The sequence below is a fragment of the Eptatretus burgeri genome, chromosome 4 (genome assembly GCF_056783735.1).
Source record: "Eptatretus burgeri isolate ZD-2024b chromosome 4, Ebu_testis_v1, whole genome shotgun sequence".
In the NCBI taxonomy this organism is placed as follows: domain Eukaryota; kingdom Metazoa; phylum Chordata; class Myxini; order Myxiniformes; family Myxinidae; genus Eptatretus; species Eptatretus burgeri.
This window is the reverse complement of record NC_140964.1, coordinates 121488031-121513423: the sequence shown is the minus strand read 5'-3', so window position 1 is coordinate 121513423 and position 25393 is coordinate 121488031. Positions and strand designations below refer to the sequence as shown.

The 25393-nt window shown below is 43.7% G+C and overlaps 1 protein-coding gene and 1 pseudogene across 8 annotated transcripts in view; one reads left to right on the top strand and one right to left on the bottom strand.

Annotated features, from left to right (window-relative positions):
* LOC147029000 (uncharacterized) overlaps positions 1-25393 on the bottom strand; it is a 335824-nt gene that overhangs the window by 262845 nt on the left and 47586 nt on the right. For 2 of the 8 annotated variants that reach the window (XM_085879912.1, XM_085879911.1), the window contains exons 2-3: positions 20176-20223; positions 19734-19810 (exon numbers count right to left, since the gene is read on the bottom strand). The exons of 4 other annotated variants lie outside the window; for them this stretch is intronic. The gene's annotated coding sequence lies outside the window, so the exon portion shown is untranslated. The remainder of the gene's footprint in view (positions 1-19733; positions 19811-20175; positions 20224-25393) is intronic. 2 more of the 8 variants (XM_085879913.1, XM_085879910.1) reach the window with 1 other exon arrangement.
* Positions 16718-18857, top strand: LOC147029001 (SCAN domain-containing protein 3 pseudogene; annotated as a pseudogene).

Sequence of the window (25393 nt, the reverse complement as noted above, 5' to 3'; positions counted from 1 at the left end):
ATCCAGATTGATTTCATCCAACTACCAAAGTGCTGTGGATTCGAGTTTGTTTTGGTCATCGTAGATTTATTCACAAAGTGGGTTGAAGCTTACCCCTGTGGAAGAGCAGATGCCATTACTGTGATTAAACTGTTGATGAAGGATTTTGTATGTAGATTTGGGATACCCTGTAGGATCTCTAGCGATCAGGGAACCCATTTTACAGACGAAGTGGTGAAGGAGATGTCGGGTTTTGCAAATCAAGCAACATCTCAACTGCCCTCACCATCCCCAATCTGCGGGGGAAGTGGAGAGGCAGAATGGATTTCTAGAAAATAAACTGGCCAAGATTTGTGAACAGACTGGATTGAAATGGCCAGATGCACTGCCCATTGCCCTCATGACTATGAGATCTCCCATGAATCAGAAAACTGGCTTATGTCCGCATGAGATTATCATGGGAAGACCTATGAGACTACCGCATTCACCTCCATTAACTGTGAAAAAATGAACGTGCAGCAAATGGACGAAACATTGCTAGCTTTCTGTGTCTCCCTGAATCATGTTGTGAGGACCTTCTATGCGCAGATGAATCGAGCCTTGCCTGAGCCAGCTACGTCTGCTCACCACAACTTCAAGCCAGGGGACCTGGTTTATGTGAGGATTTACAAAAGAAAGAACTCTCTTCAAGCACGGTGGTGCAGGCCATTCCTGATATTAGTAACTATCCACACAGCCGTGGAGTGCAAAGGGAGAGTAACATGGGTTCACGCCACACACTGCAAGCTGGCACGCAGCCAGAACGATCCCGAGGAGAACGTTGCTTCCTGATCGCTTTGATGATTCTTTTTATCGCAGGGTTATTTGTGCTACTGGCTGCAATTTGTACATTGTGGAGATGGTCGGTAAGGCCGACAGATAAGTACTACTCGTGATCAAAGTCATTTGTATGTTCCCCAGACTAGTGCCTGTCACACAGCCCGCCGAGCGAACCACATAGCACCCAGAGACCGGAGAAGCTTAACGGGTAAAATGGAAGCAGATAAGGGTTCAAACAGAACGAGGTTGCAGTGGAGTGTCGGAGCACCCTTGCACCCACAGGGACTACATGAGATAAATACTGTTTCGGTTGTGGAAATTCGCATTACACCATAAAGAGTCCTCAGGTGAGATATCTCGATAAGTCCATGTGTAGTTAGCCCACACCCGTTGTATAGAGGGAATTTATGTGATCCTTTCGGGCTGCGATCCTTCAGTTAGTCATTTTTCTTTCTCTATTATTAATTTGAACAAGAACAAAACAAACCAACAACGACGCTTGTGGGTTTTTCCCACCATTTTCCCCGTGCCTGGTGTGAAGGAAGGGGGGAGGGCAGCTCACCGCCGATTGGTGGATGAACAGCTCGAGGGGGTCGGGGTGAGGGAACACCCCTTTTCGGGAACCTTCTCGAAGGCAGGTGGAGAGGAAAACGGGGCGGGGCGAAGGGCGGAGCCGGCCCCGACAAAAGGGACGAACGAGTTGGTCTTCAGTTTTTTGGGTTGGTTCGGAGTTCAGTTTGGTTTGAGTTCGGAGTGAGCCTTCTGGTTCTTCGCGAGCTTGTTGTTCCTGCCCTGTTCTGCGATCCTCGCGCGTCCCTGGGACCCCGTGCGCGAGCACGGGAAGTAGCGCCGAACGAGCCCCGTCCGTTCCCCCAAAAACCCCGTCCGAGCTGTCGGGCGGACAACGCGAGCAACACGCGGGACGAGCTCGGTGCGCCACGCCAGGAGGAGACAAAGGAGGGACTTGAGGCTGTGGTCCCCCAAGGCTGGACGACGTGCCCAGGGAAGTGGCGACTTCCTTTTCTTTTGGGATTTTGTGTAAATGTCTGTGGGTGGCGCCAGTCCGTGAAGTATAAACTGTGTAAGTGTTGCCGTGTGTAAATAATTCCCTTTTATTCGGTTTTAACTCCTTCCTTGCTTTTGTTGCATTTTGACTGTATGGCTGTATATACGTGCTTGCTTTGTGCCTGTGTGTGTGAATAAAGTGCTGCTTGTTGAACTGTTTTCCCACTTCGCTTCGTCTTTTCCTTTTATTGAACCTCCATCTTGCATCACCTAAGGGATTGATAGTGGGTTTAAAACGCCCGGTAATTAATCGGAACCATCAAGGCCGACGATAACTCCGCTCGGTTATCCCTGCAATAAGGAACGAACCGCTTAAGCGGTTCGTGTCCGGAGTCGGCCTGTGGCGTGGTACGATCGCCCGGTCGACCGCTCGCGCAGGTACTTAGGTCGGTCGAATTTGGCGAGCAACCCTATCCTGTGCGGGTGGGCAATTGGCACGATCTTGGTGAGGGTAAACCCCCACCCGTGACTGGCTCCGGGCGATAGTTCCCGGAGGGTCATGACTGAATTGTCCGTCCGGTGGGCGATGTGTCGCGATTCGAGTTACGTGGCCGATCACACGCCGGCGGGCGCGAATTCGCAACACTGGTGTCAGCGAGCAGGAAACAAACTCTCCAGTCTCCAACTAAATTCACGGGAACGGACCAGGGGTGTGCGAAGCGACCCCCCCCCCCCCGTTCCCTCCAAATTACGAGCTTTTTAAATTTAATCCCTTACGAGAAATAAGATGGCGTTTCAAAGTGAGCGGGTGCCGGGCGTAGAAATGTATATGTGTCGTAATATAGGATCCATGGCCCGGGATGGTTCTTTCTGGGGGAGCTCACCCTATTCTGAGCACGAACTTTGCCGGCAAACTAACTCGGAGTCGCATAATGGCGGCGTGATCGCACCTCAGCGCAGCACGGAGCGAGCGGCTCAACACGAGGCGAGCGCTCCCAACAGCCGTTTCAAACCACGTGGGCATGGCAGGCGAGGCAGGCGGACATTGGCGGGCTTTGGAAAGAATTGAAGGAAGAATGGAGGACCGAGCTCGAAAAAGAAAAACAGAAACACGAGCTGGAAGTAAAACAATTAAAGAAAGAACTATTGGGCAAGTCAAGACAGGCCAAGAAACTAGAGGGAAAAGTGGGGGAAATAGAATTGAGGATCCATAAGTGGAAACGAGGGATGAGCGAGCTAAGCGAGAGAATGGAGGAGGAGTGAATTGGTAACTCCCGGAACAGAAAGCACATGGAAGAAGAATGGAAAACCGAGCTCGAAAAGAAACAAAAGGAGCACGACTTGGAAGTAAAACAACTAATGGAAAAATTACTGGAGGAGGCAAGGCGGTTCAAAGAACTAGAGGGGAGAGTGAGGGAAATACAGTTGGAAGAGAAAAAATGTGAACACGATTTGAAAATAAAGCAACTAGAGTGTGAGGTAGAACAAGGTGTTCGGGACAGAAGAAGACTTGAAGAAGAGGTAAAAAGAGAACAGGAAGATAGGGAACAATTGGAAGAGGAAGCAAGGTTGGAGTATGATGAGATGAGCAGGAAAAGGGATGAGATGTGCAAGGAAAGGGATGAACAGAGAGAGGAAAAATGGAAAAATATTTTGAGATACTGGAACACGAAACCAAAGAAAGAGGATTACGAAACGAACTCAGGATGTTGAGAGGAAAGAACGAAAACGGAGAATGAAACATGAAGGAACCACACTAAAAAGATCGAACAATTAGAAGCCAAAGCAAGATCAGAGTGTGCGGAGATGAGAAAGGAATCGGAAAAGAAAGCTTCCGAGTTACAGAAACACCAAAACAAAGAGACGGAATTACAAAACGAGTTGAGGATGGTGAGAGAAGAAAGAACAAGGACGGAGAATGAAACGTTAAAGAACCACACTGTACAGATTGAACAGCTGGAAGCGAAGGCCAGATTAAAGAATGAGGAACAAGAAAGAGTACTGAAAGAACAACGAATGAGACAGGAGAAGGAAATTGGTCAATCGAAGGAAATAACAAGATTGCAGAGTGAGGAACAAGAGAGACAATGGGATAGAAAAACAAAAAGAACATGAAGCTGAGGTTGACCAATTGAAAGAAAAGGCGAGGCTGGAGTGCGAGGAGATAGACAAAGAACAGCGAATGAAACACAAAATGGAGATGAACCAAATGAAGAAAACCACGAAACTGGAGAAGGGAAGACAGGAGAGGAAACAAGGAAGAGTAGTGAGAGAACAGCGATGAAACACAGGAAGGAAATGAGCCAATTGAAAGAAACGATGAGACTGGAAAATGAAGAGCAGGAGAGACTGTGGGATAGGAAACAAAAACAAAATGAGGTTGAAGTTAATGGACTCAAGGAGAGAGTAAAATTGAAGTCCAGAGAGATGGAAAAACTCCAGAAAGAAACAAAAACTAATAGATGTACAGAGACACGGGAAATAGAGGGTGAATTGGACGGGGTTAGTGACGAGCACATACACATTGAGGTAGTGGAGGACCAGGAGGGGGAGCTGGCGGACTGGTTAGAGACCCGGTGCAAGCAGCTGGATGGCCTCCTTCGGGAACAGAGGGAGACACTATTCTCCCTTGAAGCTGATTACGACCAGGTGGGTCCGGTCGAGCTTCGCGGAGTTGAAGGGGGCGAGTGCTGTGAACGGGTTCACATGAAGCTTGGGGGGTATAGAGACCCCAGAACCCCTTGGGGTAGCGCGAGTCCCCGATGTGATTGTCCCCAGTGTGAATGTCCCGGTGTGTGTGGTGAGAGGTGTGAGTGCGACCGCGTGTATGGGTGAAGCCCCGCGTGTGCCAGAAACCCCGTGTGCGAGTGGTGTGTTTGCGAGTGTGCCGGAGTGCGTGCTTCCCAGCACGTAAAAGGGGCACCGCAAGTGGAAGAGGCCGTGTGTGTGAGTGAAACGGCCAGTATGAATGGAGCACCACGTGTGAGTAGAGCCGCGTGTGTGCAGGAAACGGCACGCGTGTGCAAACAGCCGTGTGGGAGTGAGGCACGGTGTGTGACAGACACTGCGGGTGAGTGGTATAGTGTTTGTGAGGGAAATGGCACGAGTGAGTGAGCGGCCGAGTGTAAGGAGAGGAACAGCGTGTGTGAGGTCGCTGTGTGCAAGGGAGATGTCGGTCGGCATGTGTGAGCATGCAGCCGCGTCTCCCGGGGTGAGTGGAATGTCGTGGTGTGCAAGTCTTGTGACACGCGGGAGTTTGAGCGCGTGTGTCGAAAGGAGACGGAGACGACTGCGACAAATGAGAGACAAGGGCCGGGTAGCGGCCGTAGTTTCAATGGGGACCGTGCCGGGTTGGCAAAGCAGCGAGCGTGCTGTTTGGGCCGTGCAACGCACGAAGCCGCCACGTGCGCGCTTGCGGGAGTGAAAACTGGTCTGGAAACTAGCGCGGTGAATGTTGCCGATCCCGCGACGGACAAAAGTCAGGCAGGACAACGGATTTGGACCGGATGGGTTCTCCACACGGGCGGGTGTGTTAAGCTCCAACGGGCAGAGCACACGTGTTCGCGTGGGGAACCCCTCGAAACGCGAGGCTTGGTTTTTTTTATGCGCCGGGTGACGTCATGGCTGCATGTATGGTTGGAATCCGGCAGGAGGGTGAATCCCTGCCAGATGGTACCGTCCAAGAGAGACGAGGGACGCGAACAGCTGCCATGACGTCACGCCAAAGGTGTGCGGCTGTGAATTGCCAAGCTGGTGCGCAGGTTGCGAGTTGCTATGCTGGTGCTGCGCATGTGAAAAAAAAAAAGCAAGCCTCGCGTCGGGTGAACATTATTCCCTGGGCAGCAGTGGAAGACCCCCTGGCCCGGGAACAGGATGGCACTAGTTAGGGGGAAGGGTTTGCTTCGCGAGACCGGCTTCATGGGGCAAGGGTAAGTCCTCATGGGGCCCGTGGAATGGATGAGCTTGAGGGATGTTAATGCAGATTTAGGATGGAATATGGGAGTTGATTTTTGGATTTGAGGACAGAGACAGACTGTGGATGTGTAGAGGGGACGTAGCTTAGCTACGTAGTGTTAAAAGGAACATGCTATAGTTTAAGGGATGACGAGGGAGCACGAGGTAGTTAGGGGATGTAGTGAGCAGGATGGCAGGATTCAGCAATGTGTGAGTTGAGAAGTGTGGAATGGGACGTGTACTTGGTGAGTAAGTGAGGCCAGCGGGTCTGTGTGAATGGAGTGAATGTGGTATGCATTGTGCGATGAGTGATTGGGGGGAGGAGTGACTCCCGCCCAAGGGACCCCGGGGTCAGTGTAGAGTGAGCTTGCTGGGTTAGACAAATTGGAAAATGGAAGTCGTTTTGCTGTTGGTGTGAGTGTAGGCTCGATACCTGTTTGGAGGGGTGCAGGAGCCCTGTTGACGGGCTGGGAGCGTGGCGACGAACGGTGAGTATCGCTGAGTGGGTACCCCGGGCACCAGGCTTGTCGGCCGCGGTAGGCCAAGGGCCCATGGGGGGGCCGGGATAGCATAGTGGGCACGGGTGCGCCCGCATGATGCGGGGGCCCGGGGTGCCGTTAGCCGCGTGGGCAGTGTTGTGCGCACGGGTGACCCTCGGAAAGGGGCCCGGGAAGCCAGCCTGCCACGTGAGCATTTCAGCGGAGTCGCCAGGGAGGGCACTCCACGGTGTTTAGGGAGCTGGTAGGCTCGGAGGCAGTGTAGTGCCCGGGGGTACCATAGCTGGAGAATCGGTAGAGGGTAGTGCCTGCCAAGGGAGCCACGCATCCCAACCATGAAACCGTGTGAGGGCACGGAGAGAAAATTGGGGAGCAAGGCCTGAAATTTGAGAGGACACCAACACAGGCGACGGGAATCTGGGTTGATAGAACCAATAGTTTAAGCGAGAGGCGCTTGTTGAAAGCCCCGGGGTAGTTTAAGTGATAATAGTAAGGGTAGATTAGGAAGTGTACCCCTCCGCACCATCCATCCCTTCGCTCTCTTTGTGGGCCGCTGGACCCACTTTGGGTTAAAAATCGCTGAAGTCTGGGGAGGCCATCCTGAGGCTTAAGTTGGGCCGAGGCACAAGAAGCTAGCCCTCCCTCATTCCCCTTCAGGAAGGGAACGTAGGGGTTGGGAGTAGGCTAGGAGACGATAGGTGAGCCGAACAAGGACGTTAAAGGGGGTTAGGGGAGGAATTATAATGGGGAAGAGTAAAATAAAAACAAAAAAATAAGTTGGGGCTAAATTGGGTTTGTACAAATTAAGGGAGTGGGTATGAACAGTGACAGGCAAAGGCAATAGGTTGGGAGGGAGACGTTTAGATAGGTCCGAGCCTGCCTTCTGTGTGGCCAGCACCACTGCACTCCCTCCACTGACCTGCACGGCGAGAGGCCGGACAACTTCATCGGCTGTTGTTTTGCTGCGAGGCCTGTACCGGCCGGATCGTCTGCAGCTGCTTTCTGCAAGGCCTGTGCCGGTTGGATCGTCCGCCGGCTGTGTTCGCCTGCGGCGGCCTTGTTTTGCCATGCCTTGCCTGCCCACCTTTGCCATCCATGCCTGCTGCCCTCGATTCTGCGTTTGCCCTGTTCTGTTTTGCATTTTCCCCGCCCCTTGTTCATTGCCATGTGCGCCAGGATCGTCGCGAAGTTGCAAGGACTGTCCTGTTGGCAGCTACAACACGGGCCTGCAGTGGCGGCCCGTGCACCGGTTTTCTTTTGAATTTTTTGCCTGCAGAGTCCATTGATCCTGGGCCATGGTTTAGTGTAAATTGTAAGGTTAAGGTGCGCCCCCGGCATGTTTGTGTTAGCACCGGCAATTTTATAAAAGTCGTCTGTATGAGTGGGTTTGTTTAGTTAGTTACTCAGCCCTCAGGTTATTTATTTTGGGGACACGAAAACACTGAATGTCGCACTCAGGGATACGAAGGTAAAACGTACAAGGGGAGACCTACACATGATGGCACAAGAAAATTTGACGAGTCGGGACGAGTCTGTAAAAAGTGGAGGGGGTAGTGTTACGGTTGTGGAAATTCGCATTACACCATAAAGAGTCCTCAGGTGAGATATCTCGATCAGTCCATGTGTAGCAAGCCCACACCCGTTGTATAGAGGGAATTTATGTGATCCATTCGGGCTGCGATCCTTCAGTTAGTCGTTTTTCTTTCTCTATTATTAATTTGAACAAGAACAAAACAAACCAACAATGATACTTGTGGGTTTTTCCCACCATTTTTCCCTGCGCTTGGTGTGAAGGAAGGGGGAGGGCAGCTCGCCGACGATTGGTGGATGAACAGCGTGAGGCGGTTGGGGTGAGGGAACGCCCCTTTTTGGGAACCTCCTCGAAGGAAGGTGGAGCCGAAAACGGGGCGGGGCGAAGGGCGGAGCCGGCCCCGACAAAAGGGACGAACGAGTTGGTCTGGTTGGTTCGGAGTTCAGTTTGGTTTGAGTTCGGAGTGAGCCTTCTGGTTCTTCGCGAGCTCGTTGTTCCTGCCTTGTTCTGCGATCCTCGCGCGGGCCCTGGGACCCCGTGCGCGAGCACGGGAAGTAGCGCCGAACGAGCCCCGTCCGTTCCCCCAAAAACCCCGTCCGAGCTGTTGGGCAGACGACGAGAGCTACGCGCGGGACGAGCTCGGTGCGCCACGCCAGGAGGAGACAAAGGAGGGACTGGAGGCTACGGTCCCCCAAGGCTGGACGACGCGCCCAGGGAAGTGGCGACTTCCTTTTCTTTTGGGGTTTTGTGTAAATGTCTGTGGGTGGCGCCAGTCCGTGAAGTAGAAACTGTGTACGTGTTGCCGTGTGTAAATAATTCCCTTTTATTCGGTTTTAACTCTTTCCTTGCTTTTGTTGCATTTTGACTGTATGGCTGTATATACGTGCTTGCTTTGTGTCTGTGTGTGTGAATAAAGTGCTGCTTGTTGAACTGTTTTCCCGCTTCACTTCGTCTTTTCCTTTTATTGAACCTCCATCTTGCATCACGTAAGGGATTGATAGTGGGTTTAAAACGCCCGGTAATTAATCAGAACCGTCAAGGCCGACGATAACTCCGCTCGGTTATCCCTGTAATACGGAACGAACCGCTTAAGCGGTTCGTGTCCGGGGTCGGCCTGTGGCATGGTACGATCGCCCGGTCGACCGCTCGCGCAGGTACTCAGGTAGGTCGAATTTGGCGAGCAACCCTATCCTGCGCGGGTGGGCAAATGGCACAATCGTGGTGAGGTTAAACCCCCACCTGTAACTCGCTCCGGGCGATAGTTCACGGAGGGTCACGACTGAATTGTCCATCCGGTGGGCGACGTGTCGCGATTCGAGTTACGTGGCCGATCGCACGCCGGCGGGCGCGAATTCGCAACAATACTTATCTGGCCTTCTCGTAATCATGTTGAGGCTTTTAATAAAACCAATTGCTGGGTCTGCACTAAAATACCTCACTCAGCGGTGGGTTTCCGGGATACCTCTGTTGCCAATACATTTGATCTGAGTGAGTGGTGTGGATACTGGATTAAGTGGAAAAAATGGAATGAACGGGATAATAACACTAACGACCACAATAAGGATTGGGAAACGGACTAGCTTGACCACATCGTTACTGATAGGGACGGGAATTGCCTGCAGCAACAGAACTTCAGAAACTGGTTTTGGCCAAGTTTAAACTTGAGTGAGTAAGATACCTCCATATTTTGTGGTGGAACAAGCAAAGAGAAAACCCAATCAATACCTGGTGCAAGAAGCATTGGAAGAAAGAATGTGAGGAAAAACTGAATGCAGCAACTATGTCTTTAAAAATCACATGATGGGGTCACAAGTTGCTTTAAATAATACCTATTTTGTGTGCGGAAACTGAGCCTATCCATGGCTTCCAGTTAACTGGACCGGATCATGTTATTTGTCATTCATTGTGCTGCACATGCCTGCTAAATATGTCACCTTTTGAGCAATTGAAACAGGGTAAACGGAGTTTTACATCAACTGAACTGTTCTTCATGATTCTAGTCCCACACTATGGGGTAGGACAGACCTTGATGGGATTGGCAGAACTCGCCGCCTCTCGAGTCACTGGCAAATAAAACTGCTTTGGGCATGGTCGGTATTAATTCCGAGGTAGTCGCCTTGCGCGCAGTTGCCTTGAGGTAGTCGCCTTGCAAGGTAGTCGCAGAACCGAGTTGCATTGGACCTGGTGCTCGCCACGCAGGGTGGAACCTGTGCAGTGATTGGATCTGAATGTTGTACATATATCCCCGATAACTCAAAGCAAATCTCCAGCATAGCCGACAAGATTAAGCAAGAAGGAGCTAAGTTTCATGATTATTTTACAAGGAATGGACTTTATTCCTGATTTGAAAGGATTCTTGGAGAATGGGGAACTACTCTGTTACGCTGGATCTCTGTGGGATTATTATGGATTGTCATTGTTGTCATGCTTGTTAAATTCACCACAACCACATTGCCTATATTGATTTTTTTCTTGTTTAAAGAGGAATGCTGCTACAAAAGTAATGGTGGTCCAACAACCACCTTCCTATTTCGATTCTGAAGTTGAGTTCTTCGACTCTGATGAGATCGGACTTAAAGTTAGAAATCCATGAGTCAATGCTATGAGTGTGTTCAATGCTGATGGGAATATCCTTCCACTGTACTCATCTGCTTTGTTCCCGAACCCTGCATAGGTGCGTTGAATCAGCCGTGCAGCCCTAAGTGGTAGCCCTCTACTGTATTGGCCTAAGGGCCTACTGGAGCCTCAAACCGGCCCAAAAGCTGTACAACCACCTGAAGACACCTGCTCCAAAGGACAGGAAAGGCTGAAAGGGACTGAGCTCTACGATGTGTGCTGGGAAGGTGACTGCCCAAAAAAATGGCCACACTCGACAGACAGACAGAAGACAAAGACCACCGACATGCCTGCGATGAGAGAGTGAGAGGCCCAAAGACTCACCTCATTGCAGGAGATACCAATGATACAAAATGCCCTGGTTTCCACAGCGTGAAGCCGAGAAAGGTGAGAAGCAGGAGCACCAGCCCAGAGGAGAGCAGTACTCCATCAGGCTGTGGAAGAAAGCTTTGTATGTGGTCATGTGCTCATGTGGGAAGACGAAGGACTTTGCACGATGGAGGATTCCCAGACAGCGACCGGCTTTGGAGGCTCGGTTGGAAATGTGGCTTTCCCAGGAAATATCATGGCAGATAGTGAGACCCAGAAGCTTGAATGAAAGGACTTCTTCCAGCGGATTGTTGAGAAAGTAGATGGGGGGGGGGGGTTCCAAACGGTCCTATCGGAAATACATAGTGAGAGTGTGAGATTTGTCAGGATTGAAAGACATGCTCCACGTGTTGGAGCAGTTTGTGATTTTACCCAGATCTGCAGAGTGAAGAAGCTGCTGCTTGCCGGTCTGAGGGATGATAGGTGGTACGGCAGAGGGTGCAGTCATCAGCAAAGAGATAAAGAGGATTTTCCAGAGAGTCGGAGAGATCATTGATGAAAACCAGAAAAAGAACAGGGCCTAGAACGCTGCCTTGAGGAACTCCAGCCTCGACACAAAGAGGGGACGAAAGAACTCCATTTAGGGTGACACGTTGGCTGCGACAGGAGAGGAAGTCTGCGAGCCATGAGTGGAGATGGCTTTGGATACCATAGGAAGAGAGTTTGGTGAGCAGGGCAGGGTGCCAGACCATGTCAAAGGCATGTGATATGTCTCGGGATATGGCTCTGATTTCATGACCGGCATTGAGTACCTCCATCCATTGTTGGGAGAGCAGAAGCAGCATATCCAGGGTAGAGTGACCTGGTCTAAATCCAAATTGATTGGAAATCAAGCCATTTGGGTCATTCCGTGCCAACTCAGCTTAGGGTCCCCAGGTCACCTCCTCAGAGTTTGCTGGAAAAATTCTTAAATGTCGATCTACATGGCTCCACCCACCATGCAAAAGATTAGCTTTCAATTCTTCATAGTTTAAAATATCTATCTCTGGAGACGTTTGAAATTTGGCCCTAAAAATGCCAAATGTGAAAAACGCATTTTTTTCCAACTTCAGTCGCTTATAATTTTATAATGGACTCCTCTAGAAAGCTAATATTGCAAATATTTACTAATTGGCATCCAAAATTTTCAATTATGGCATCAGTTAGCTTCTGGGATGCATATTTCTCACTCGAGAGGAAGCTAAAAATGGCTTTTTGGCCAAAACAAGGTAAAATCAGGTGAAAAAAAACTATAGGAACCCTCCTGAAAATATGGAACAACTGAGAATTTTTTCCTCATAACACAGTGATTACAGGGTCATTATCTATCCATAGATACATTTTTGCTGGGATAATACAGTTAGGTGATGAATTATAAAAGTTTTAACATAAGCTCTTCCCTCAGAGGGCTCTAAAATGGACCAATTTTGTCCCCTGGTTTGACCATGTGGCTGGGGGTTTCGGATCTTCATTTTTTTCTAAAGATTGCCTCATATAAGATGTGTCGACTGACCGAATAATTTTATCTAACGCCCATGGCTTCATAGTAAAATAAATTTTTGTTTTCATGCACGTTTTTTTTTTTTATAATTATTCACTTTTTTCATATTCAGACGTTTATAAATCTTAAATGGAACTATCCAGGAAAGAGTTACTGCAGAATTTTATAAACTGGAATACAAAATTTTAGATTGTGGCATCAGAATGTCTCGAGAAAGCACATACTCCTAGTTTTAGGAAGCCAAATATGGCAATTTGGCCCACTTGGTACAAAACAAGGTGAACTTGCAGGGGTGCGCATCAGGCTAAATTATGCTTCGTGTTAGACATTAGTGATAAGGATGTTATTTATTCATAAATATATGCTAATGATTACTTTCGTAAGTGATTGCAAATTATAAATTAGAACAAATTTGATGAGTTGAGTAGAAGCTTTTTTATTTACAGATATACAGAGACAATGAATATTAGTAATTTTAAAGTAATTCCTGATCTCCATGAAATCAATTCTTCTGACTTCTTCTCCAAAGCAGCAACTTGTTTTAGCCCAACCTTCCTTGTATAATAGGTCTTGTGACACTCCTGGTCTAATTTGGTTCCAACAGTGCATCGACTTGTCAAACTTGTGCCACTGGGCCCAGGTTTTTCTGCATCCATTTCCTTTGTTTCCTTCTCTCCTTTGTTCTCAAAACAGACAGACAGGTTGACTGTGCTGCCCCGAGTGTTGTGACAGACCATTACTCCATCGAGTGGTGTATGTCATAACTAATGACTTCAAATAGAGAACTGTAGGACATGTTTTTAAAATTAAAACCCAAGCATATGTTTGGATTATCATTACAAGAATTTATTTTTGAATAAAAAAAATATGCTTATAATTATTAATTTATGAGAAGAATAATTAATCTAAGTTGTTACATAACCTCAGTTAATGCCCCCTGCATATTCACCATTTTTGGTCAGTGGCATTTTCAACTTCCTACAGATAGAAATATATGCATTTATCAGGCATTCTGATAACAGATCCTTAAATTTCATATGCCAGTTTATAAATATCTGCAGTATCACTTTGCAAGATTGTCCAGTTTCAGATTTATAAGCTCATGAATATGAAAAAAGTGAATGATTATAAAAAAAAAACGTGCATGTAAATAAAAATTTATTTTACAATGAAGCCATGGGCGTTTGATAAAATTATTCGGTCAGTAGACACATCTTATATGAGGCAATCTTTCGAAAAAACAAATAAGATCCTAAACCCCAGGCCACATGGTCAAACCAGGGGATAAAATTGGTCCATTTTAGAGCCCTCGGAGGCAAGGGCTTATGGTAAAACTTTTATAATTAATCACCTAACTGTATTATCCCAACAAAAATGTATCTATGGATAGATAATGACCCTATAATCACTGTGTTATGAGGAAAAAATTCTAAGTTCCATATTTTCAGGAGGGCTACTATAGTTTCACCTTTTTTAGCTCGTTTTGGCCCAAAAGCAATTTTTAGCTTCCTATAGAGTGAGAAATATGCATCCCAAAGGCGATCTGATGCCATAATTGAAAAAGTTGGATGCCAATATTAACTTTCTAGAGGAGTCCATTATAAAATGATAAGCCCCTAAAGTTGAAAAGAAATGCGTTTTTCACATTTGGCATTTTAGGGCCAAATTTCAAAGGTCTCTAGAGATAGATATTTTTTTAAACTATGAGGAATTGAAAGCTAATCTTTTGCATGGTGGGTAGAGCCATATAGATCTACATTTAAGAATTTTCCAGCAAAATCTGAGGTGACCTGGGGAGGTTTTTGAAATTTAGGTGAGTTGGCACGGAATGACCCATTTGAGAAGAGGAAGGATTTAATGTCTGAAGCGATGATGGATTCCATAACCTTACTGATGATTGGGAGAAGGCTGATTGGTCTGTTGTTGCAGGGATCTGTTTTTGCATCTTTTTTATGCAGGGCGGCAATGTTTGCTGATTTCCAAGCAGATGGCAGATGACCTTGAGCAAATGCGAGGGTGAATAGAAGAGAGAGGGGGTGAGCAAGAGCAGAGGAGCAGGTTTTTGGAACACGTGGGCTGATGCCGTCTGGACCGGTTACAGAATCTGAGTCGAGGTTTGACAGCAAACTCTCCACTTTGTCAGAAGAAAATGACACAGAGTCTAGGGACAGTTGGGTGTGACTGGCTAATGTGGGTACGGAAAGCGATGGGTTTCCGACACAAGATTTCCATGCAAACACCGAGTTTAGGCATTCAGCCTTTTCACGTGCGGTGTCAGCAGTGCAGCCATTCGAGGTAAGGGAAGGGATGGAGGGGTAACATACACCAGAAACAGATTTTATTAGATACCACCAGAATTTGGAGGAGGGAGAGAGGTTTGAGAGTTCAGACTTGAGATGAGAAAGATGTTGTTTTCTGGCTCTCCTGAGGATAGACACACAATTGTCCCGAGCTTTATGGAAGGAAGAGATTACCCTTAGTTGGGTTTGCTTTCCATGAGGCAAAGGCAAGTTGTTTCAGGACAACTGCCTCGAAACAAGGTTCAGTGAACCATGGGTGGGAGGAAGGGAAGGACAAACCACATTTTTCCAGATAGCCTGATTGCAAACAGGAGTGATAATGATTGTGCAGTTGTTGCATATCTTGATATATTGGTTGGAGTTGGGCAGAATGGTTTTAGTATAAGGGTATATCATATCGTTGATGATTTCAGTTTCCCTGTGGTCTTGTACACCTTTCCAGGTGGCAATGCACCAATTAAAATGTGTTGCAATGTCTTTTCATCTCAGCTACTTCGATTTGTCAGAATTTGTTCAGTGAAAGATGATTTTGTGGAACGTGCCGAGGAGGTTTTTTTTAACATCATGTTAAACAGAGGATATTTGGCTGTTTGTTTGATCAGGTATGATGAGAATGTCTTTACACTCCATCGTCACCTTTTATTTAAGTTTGGTCGATTTTCATGAAAACAAGTTCCTTTTGCATAGCATTTGATATCACAAGAATGAATTAATTATTTTTGTGAGGTAAATTCTTTAATTCATATTATTGATGCAACATATGTGTGTGTGGTGTGTGTGGTGTGTGTGTGGTGTGTGTGGTGTGTCATAAAATTAAAAAATATTGTTTATAAAATACATTATATAAATAAGCATCAATATAATTTTTTGGTGGTTGCTAAGATACACAGTGCAAAATGTTAAAATTGGTCGTTAATGACAGTTTGAGTCGATGGTTAGATGGAGGTGCTCTGTTGCTGTGTAATGGAGGTGTCTGCAAGGTAAAGTGCTAATTGCTTCAGGCATTATCATACAAAGTGATGGATGATTAAAGTTATTCATATGGAGGAATACTTTAAATAAAAGTAATAATTAAATAAGTTTGAATAAGGATATTGCATTGCTGTGTTGACTGTCTGGACACAACTTTGAGGTTGTAGGTCCATTGATGTTGAGCAATCGACTGATGTGGACCTGCGACCGGGGTTGTGGATCCGTGGTTTGGAGAGGTTCTGGGCTGAAAGGATCGAAACATCGATGAAAAACGGTGCCCAGCTGATGATCCGGGCAGTTGGGAAATCAGTAAATTGCTGATAAGTTCTGGTTATAACTTCAAATAAAAATAGCTTTTGAAAGTACTTACCAGTACATAATATTGTTAAGAATTTGGAAGCTTACTGCACACAACAGCCAGGTCCTCCAGATCACTGCAACTCGAAGTGGTGGAACGTGGACCGGTGCCGGTACGCGAGTCATCGACTGCCGGTCCACGTCAAGTTTCCAGTTTCACATTATCATAATATATAACATGTAATGTATAAAATGAAAATGTATAAAATCTTGAAAAATAATATATTTAAGCCGACAAATTCAAAATATGAGAGAGAGAGAGAGAGAAGTCTGTCAACGTTGGAAGTTATACCAGAACCGAACGTTAAGGTAATATAATGTGAATTTCAGCGGACAGTTCCAGTTCCTCGGCTTCCCCAAACATTCCAATTTCTTCTTGGCTGTACCACCATTGACCTTCCTCAAACACTCGTGGAGTGGGCAGGCTTTCCCGGCCTGGCCGAGATCCCGCCCAGAAAAGGGCGGACCCATGAAGGACCTGTCCAATTGGGAGTCTTGGTATTTCATTATCATTTCGTGCACATTGACTGTGGGACTCAGGTAAAGGTTGGAAAATAACATAGGTTTAATGGAAATATTGATTTTTGAAGCTATTATCACGAGAGGTTATTTAGTTATCTTTGTTTAGAATTTTATTGTATTGTTCATTTTTAGCTCGCCTGTTCGAAGAACAGAGAGCTATAGCGTAACCCCGGCGTGAACGTCAGCATGAGCGTGAAAATGTGAAAGTTTTTGGTGCAAGTTATTTTTTCCTTTCTAATGTTTTTATCGACCACACTATTTTTTACTGATTACAATATACAAATATTGCTTTAAAATTATTTGGATCAGAGTTCACTGCAATGCTTTATAAAAAAATATTATTAGACTAGTCTTTTAAAAACGATAAATGTATAAACAGGTGATCATTGGGTGGCTTTGACACCAACTCTCTGGTTTATATTCTATTTGCACTGATTCTACTATATACAGTTCAAATATTAGCTCAAATATTACAAATAAGCATTATTTCAGTCCATCATTCCAGGGTTATGGAATTTGTATTAATTATTTTTATCTCTAACTTACAGATGGCGAAGCGAGGCCCAATGGACATGTTTATCAAGCCGAGAAATCCGGTTGCTGACCACACAAGTAATTCTGAATCAGACGACGGCAATGTAAATGAAGCTGAAGTATTGCCGGCAAAAATAATTCGTATGAGCTTTACTCGGAAATATGACTCCTCCTACATTAAATTCGGTTTTGTAGCCACGAATGATGGGGGAGTGCCAAAACAGCAGTGTGTTATTTGTGGAGATGTGTTGGCTAACGATTCAATGAAGCCGTCAAACCTCAAGAGGCATTTAAATACAAAACATAAAGAAATGAGTTCAAGGTCGAAGGAGTTCTTTGAAAAAAAGCATGTTGATTTAAAAGGCCGTCAGAAACAGATCTTTGAAGTGTCACACATAAATACTTGTGCTTTGCGGGCTTCTCATAAAGTAGCACTTCGAGTTGCTAAGGCTAAAAAGCCATATACAATCGGTGAGACGCTAGTGATAGGCTGTATTAAAGATGTCTGCATGGAAATGCTGGGTAAGGCGGCTGCAAGGAAAGTGGCTCAGGTGCCACTTTCAAATGACACTATAGCTCGACGAATTCACGATCTGGCTCAGGATACGGAAGATCAACTCATAGGACAGATTAAGTTAGCAAAGTACTTTTCTTTGCAGCTTGATGAATGTACAGACGTTGCTAATATGGCAATTCTGATGGTGGGTGTGCGCTTTGAACATGAGGGTGATTTGAAGAAAAAGTTTTTTTTTCTCTGCTTCACTACCAACAAAAACAACTAGTTCTGAAGTGTTCAAGACTGTGAACGACTACGTCGTTAACAAATGTGGGTTGATATGAAGTTTTGTGAAGGCGCATCTTCTGATGGCGCTGCCGCAATGATAGGACGGCATTCAGGAGTGGTTACCCAGATCAAGGTGCTTGCCCCAGAATGCAAGTCTTGCTTGTCACTGCTTCCTTCACCGAGAAAGTCTTGCAACAAAAAAAATCTCAATAGAACAAAAGTGTGCTCAGCGAGGTTGTAAAAATTGTGAATCATGTAAAGGCAAATGCTCTAAATTTGAGACTATTCGCTGCATTATGTGATGATATGGAAGCTGATCATAAACAGCTCCTATTGCATGCCGATGTACGTTCGTTATCAAGTGGAAAAGTCCTGCCAAGAGTATTTGAACTACGAAACGAACTGGCCGGGTTTCTTCAGGACAAAAAACAAACTGGTCAAAATTGTTCCGAGATGTGAATTGGCAAGCCAAGCTGGCTTATTTGGCTGATATCTTTGTCATCTTCAATGATCTCAACACCTCCATGCAGGGAAGGATGGCTTCGTGTTTTACAATGCAGACAAGATTGACGGACAAAAACGAAAGCTTGAAGCATGGAAGAGTCGAGTGTCAAGAGATTGTTATGACATGTTTCACCAATTAGCGGCAGTCATCGCTGATGCAGAAGACCTTAATGTTATATCTTTACGAAATGTCATGAGAGAACACTTGATGAATTTGGCAGAACGTTTTCAGCATTACTTTCCAGAAGAAGAAGATCCATGGAAAGGGAATGAATGGATCCGAAATCTGTTTATGTCATTGAGAGATGACATAGGTGTCACTATGGAGGATAAATTGTTGGAGCTGTCTGCTGACGAAGGATTGAAGAGGAGTTTCGAAACTACAACAGCACTTGATTCTTTTTGGATAAAAGTGAAAGCAGAATACCCTGAGCTTACTGAAATTGCTCTGAAAACTCTTCTCGCATTTCCTTCAACCTTCCTCTGCAAGACTGGCTTCTCAACCATGTGCATCATTAAGACAAAGTACAGGAATAGTGTGGATATTCATTCTCCATTGCACGTGGCACTGTCCTCAATTGAACCGCAATGGGATAAGCTGACAAAGAAGAAGCAGGCTCACCTTTCACATTAGTAAAAGTTAAGGATTTAACATGCCTATATCATAAATTTCATATTTTAACATTACAACATTTTCAAAGTTGTCTTCAATGTAATGTTACCTATTTCCTTTCAATCTTTCTTTTCTGAAATTTCAGATAACTAAAATATATAACTAGATATATATAACTAGAACTGCCACTTTATAACTGCTGGCAGTGATGACCGGGTACCCAGTCCGTCCGCCTTTGATACAACTGATACAACATGAGACTTAAATCATAGTCGCAAAGTTTCACATTGAAAGGATAAGCGGTGCCTGAGAAAACATTTAATAGTGATACAAACACAGGCCTGCTTCGAGACGGCGTGGAACAGACGAGTTACGAACCGGGCAGCACAAAGCGTTCAATTTCGTTATTTCTGGCTTCCAGAATCAAATAATTAAATAATTCTGGCTCCCAAACGGTGTGACCGATCAGGTTAAAATTTTAAACTTTTCTTTCGCATGTCGCCTGAATTATAAATGTGAAGTTTCGCATATATAGAAGCAGCGGTTCCAGATTAAACATTAATTCATATTTATCCTTCAATCCAAGATGGTGGCCAAACCATGTGACTTATGTCATAATTTCTACCACGTGTGCATACACGATGGTAGATGATAATTGCAAATTTTTGCTTCGATAGGTTAGGCAGTTCCAGAGAAAACATTATTTAATATTATTCTTAAATCCAACATGGCTGCCAAACCCTGGGTCCGATCCTGTTGAAATTTCAAAGCTTCATTCTACATGACTGTTCCATCACATCACTGATGATTCACATTTATTGATACCGTAGTTCCAGAGTAAACATTAATTAATATTTTTCCTTCAATCCAATATGGCTGCCAAACGTTGTGTCGTACCTCAATAGGGGGTGAGAACTTTTTATTCATCATGAAGAGGCGGTCATTCTGGTGGAGTTTCGCCTGGATCTGTTCAGCTGTTTCAGAGAAAAAGACGTTTGAAGTTATTTTTCAATCCAAGATGGCTGCCGAACCATGTGACCTATGACATCACAAATTTATATTCTGCTTCCAACTGGGTATTGGAACAGGTGTGTGAAGTTTCATGTTAATCAGAAAAGGTGCGTTTTTTCCATCCAAGATGGCCACCAAACCATGTGACGTATGACGTCATAATTTTTACCACACGTGCATACACGATGGTAGATGATAATTGCAAAATTTCGATTCGTTAGGTTAAGCAGTTCCAGAGAAAACATTATTTAATATTTTTCTTAAATCCAAGATGGTGGCCAAACCATTTGACTTATCAATTCGAAATTAACAAACTTATATCGCTTACCTGTCACGAATATAGTTCTGAAATCTCCCCTTCATCGGACCAGCGCTTCTGGAGAAGAAGATGTTTGAAGGTTTTAGGGTTTTTTCAAGATGGCCGCCAAACCATGTGACCGATCAAGAAGAAATTAACAAACTTGAGAAAGGACCTCATGTGGAATATATGTGTGAAGTTTCGTCTTAATCTGTCTTGCCTTTCTGGAGAAGAAGTTTTTTAAATTTATTCATTTTCAATCCAAGATGGCTGCCGAACCTTGTGACCTATGATATCATAAATTTAAATTCTGTTTTCCATCATCGACCTGAACAAGTCTGTGAAGTTTCGTGTAAATCGGATAAGGTCTATTTTTCTATCCAAGATGGCCGCCAAACCATGTGACTTCTGAGGTAAAAAGTTTTTATCATGTATGCAGACTTCAGGGAGGAAGGCACTTGCAAATTTTCGCTTCGATGGGTTATGAAATTCCAGAGAAAACATTATTTAATATTTTTCTTAAATCCAACATGGCGGCCAAACCATGTGACCTATCACTTCAAAATTAACAAAGTTGCATCGCAGACATGTCACGAATATAGTTCTGAAATCTCGCCTTCATTGGACCAGCGCTTCTGGAGAAGATGTTTGAAGGTTTTAAGGTTTTTTTTCAAGATGGCTCCCAAAGCATGTGACCTGTCAACAAGAAATTAACAAACTTGAGAAAGGACCTCTTGGGGAATGTACCTGTAAAGTTTCGCCTTAATCTGTCTGGCCCTTCTGGAGAAGAATTAAAAAAAAAAAAAACACTAAAAAACAAGATGGCGGCCGAATTGTCATCGATGACGTCAAAAAAAACATTTTTGACGATGAATTTTGGCGTAGATGACGCTCAAAAAATTTCAGATTTTTCCTATACGGCATTCTACTTGACAAATTTTCACCGGTATATCGCTTCGCCTATGATGTCACGAAAAATCACACGTGTTCCTCATAGGGAGCTTAGTAAAATGTATCAAACGAAAAAATTTTCCATTGCACGGTTTCTGAGATACAGATGTCCAAAGTTTATCGCTTTTTTTTCAAGATGGCGACCGCACCACGTGACTAATGACGTCATAATTATAACGTGATTGTGCTATCAAAAAAGATACATACTATGGTGAAAAATTCCTGTCGATCGGACTTAGTCTCCCAGAGAAAATGATTTTTAAAGCGAAAAAGGGTGCAAATTGCCGGCGGAATAATAATAATAATAATTAAAACTGGTAAACCAGTAATCCCGGGCTTCAAGGCATGCCTCCATTTTAACAAATTTCAACACTATCACCCTGTCACATTATATGGGTTTTCCGAGTTAGAAAGTTAGTTCAAGTCTGCAATGGGGTCCAGCTACGGGGTCCCTCATGTTATATCAATGAAGGATTGCAAAGCCCATAGCAATACATGATAAAGAAACTTCACATTGGACAAATCGAGGCTGGACAAATTTTCAAGTCCCCCAAAAAGTCCAATAACTCCACATTTGCATATTAATGTAAATGGCGAACTTGTAGAACGTTAAAATATCTTCCAGAATGTGTGGTCACTATATGTCTATCTTCTTTAGTTTTCATTTTACGACATGTCAAAAATGGGTGATTTTAAACTTTGGGGGGCTCTGGGGCCTCACTGGGGTAAAATACAGACATAGTGTAAACATATTTGGAGTCCCCTCTTCAAGGCCTATCAGAATCTGTCATTAAATTTTTTCAACTCTCATTTGCATATTTGGCATATTCCATGAGGCGAATCGGCATCATTTTAATCATATAAATTATGCAACGATTTCGACGAAATTAACAACTTAACATTCCAATGGAACCTCGCAAATGTGTGCAAAAGTTTGAGGCTGTCATATTACCCCTTCTGGAGAAGAAGATGTTTTTAGGTTTTGGAGAAAATCCAATATGGCCGCCATACCACGTGACCTACGTCATCAAAATTTTCAAAGTATAAACATCAAGTGGAGAGTTATTAAGGTGTTAAGTTTCATTGAATTTCATAAAAGCATTGTTTTCATTTAACGACATTTCAAAAATGGGTGATTTTAAACTTTGGGGGGCTCTGGGGCCTCACTGGGGTAAAGTCCAGACATGCTATAAACATATTTGGAGTCCCCTGTTTATGTCCTATCAAAATCTGTCATTAAATTTTTTCAACTCTCCTTTGCATATTTAATGAGGCGAATCGGCATCATTTAAAATCAAATAAATTAAATAACGATTTTGACCAAATTAACAACTTAACATTCACATGGAAAATCGGACATGTGTGCAAAACCTTGAGGCTGTTGGGTTATCCCTTCTGGAGAAGATGTTTTTAGGTTTTGGAGAAAATCCAATCTGGCCACCATACCACGTGACCTACGTCATCAAAATTTTCAAAGTATAAACTTCAGGTGGAGAGTTATTAAATGGATAAGTTTCATTGAATTTCATCCAAGCGTTGTTTTCATTTTATGACATTTCAAAAATGGGTCATTTTCAACTTTGGGGGGCTCTGGGGCCTCACTGGGGTCAAACACAGATATCGTATAAACATCTTGGGAGTCCCCTGTTTATGTCCGATCTAAAGGTGTCATTAAATTTTTTCAACTCTCATTTGCATATTTTGCATATTTAATGAGGCGAATCGGCATAATTTTAAATCATATAAATTAAATAACGATTTGAACCAAATTAACAACTTAACATTCCCATGGAACTGAGCAAATGTGTGCAAAAGATTGAGGCTGTCAGATTATCCCTTCTGGAGAAGATGTTTTTAGGTTTTGGATAAAATCCAATATGGCCGCCATACCACGTGACCTACATCATCAAATGTTTCATAGTATAAACTTCAGGTGGTGAGTAATTATCCTGTTAAGTTTCATTCAATTTCATCCAACAGTTTTCCCTCCAGATCCGCCACAAAATCGGTCAGTAGAACATAAAACGCCTTTAATAATAATAATAATACTAACGAATTCAATAGGGCTTTGGCCATGCTTGAAGCCCGAATTAAAACTGGTAAACCAGTAATCCCGGGCTTCAACTCGTGCATCCAACGTCAAAGGACTTTAATTTGCACTGAGTCTGCAATGGGGTCTCGCTACGGTGTCCCTCATGTTATATCAATGAAGGATTGTAAAGCCGAGAGCAATACATGATAAAGAAAGAAACTTCACATTGGACAAATCGAGGCTGGACAAAGTTTCAAGTTCCGAAAAAAGTCCAATAACTACACATTTGCATATTAATGTAAATGGCGAACTTGTAGGACGTTAAACGATCTTCCAGAATGTGCAGTTACTATAGCTCTATCTTCTTTCGGTTTCATTTTACGACATGTCGAAAATGAGTGATTTTAAAATTTTGGGGGGCTCTGGGGCCTCACTGGGGTCAAATACAGACATGGTATACACATATTTGGAGTCCCCTGTTTATGAACTATCGAAATCTGTCATTAAAAATTTTCAACTCTCATTTGCATATTTGGCATATTTAATGAGGCGAATCGGCATCATTTTAATCATATAAATTATGTAACGAGTTCGACCAAATTAACAACTTAACATTCCCATGGAACGTCGGAAATGTGTGCAAAAGATTGAGGCTGTCGGGTTATCCTTTCTGGAGAAGAAGATGTTTTTAGGTTAAGGAGAAAATCCAATATGGCCGCCATACCACGTGACCGACGTCATCAAAATTTTCGTATAAACTTCAGGTGGAGAGTTATTAAATGGATAAGTTTCATTGAATTTCATCCAACCATTGTTTTCATAGAACGACATTTCAAAAATGGGTGATTTTAAACTTTGGGGGGCTCTGGGGCCTCACTGGGGTAAAATACAGACATAATGTAAACATATTTGGAGTCCCCTCTTTAAGGCCTATCTAAATCCGTCATTCGATTTTTTCAACTCTCATTTGCTTATTTTGCATATTTAATGAGGCGAATCGGCATAATTTTAATCATATAAATTTAGTGACGATTTTGACCAAATTAACAACTTAATATTCACATGGAACATCGCAAATGTGTGCAAAAGCTTGAGGCTGTTGGGTTATGCGTTCTGGAGAAGAATATGTTTTTAGGTTTTAGAGAAAATCCAATATGGCCACCATACCACGTGACCGACGTCATCAAAATTTTCAAAGTATAAACTTCAGGTGGAGAGTTATAACGTGTTTAAGTTTCATTGAATTTCATCCAAGTGTTGTTTTCATTTTATAACATTTCAAAAATGGGTGATTTTCAACTTTGGGGGTGCTGGGGGCTCACTGGGGTCAAATACAAACATAGTATAAATATATTGGGAGTCCCCTGTTTATGTGCTATCTAAATTTGTCATTAAATTTTTTCAACTCTCATTTGCATATTTAATGAGGCGAATCGGCATCATTTTAAATCATATGAATTATGTAACGATTTCGACCAAATTAACAACTTAACATTCCCATGGAACAATGCAAATGTGTGCAAAAGTTTGAGGCTGTCGTGTTATCCGTTCTGGAGAAGATGTTTTTAGGTTTTGGAGAAAATCCAATATGGCCGCCATACCACGTGACCTACATCTTTAATGTTTCATAGTATAAACTTCAGGTGGAGAGTTATTATGGTGTTAAGTTTCGTTGAATTTCATCCAACAGTTTTCCCTCCAGATCCGGCACAAAATCGGTCAGTAGAACATAAAAACGCCTTTAATAATAATAATACTAACGAATTCAATAGGGCTTCAGCCATTTGGCTTGAAGCCCTAATAACAACAAATAAACTTAAGAATAACAATAGGGTTCCCTGTACTCACAGGGTACCCTAATTATTTCAACCTTCCTTATTCATTATAATTTTTCATTTTATTACTTGTATACCGGTATACAATGTTTATAATAACTATGTTTGAAGGCTTTGCGAGTTTTTTTTTTTTTATATTGTAATACTGTAATACTCGTTTACAAAATATATACAAAAAATGTCAACTTTTATTATATTTTTCCGGTATAAATTAATATTACTACGGATGTTCAAACAATATTTTCTCGGATCGTAAACAAATAACAAGTCTGAAGACGACGATGGTTCACGAGCGGTATTTGACGATGTAGATTGTTTCAGAATTCAAGGATGAGACAATGTGATCATTTTTGACCAAGTTATAAAAATGATCAACATGATATGGTACGAGTGACAGATTATTCGCTGCAAAATGTCGAAAATCTGGTTT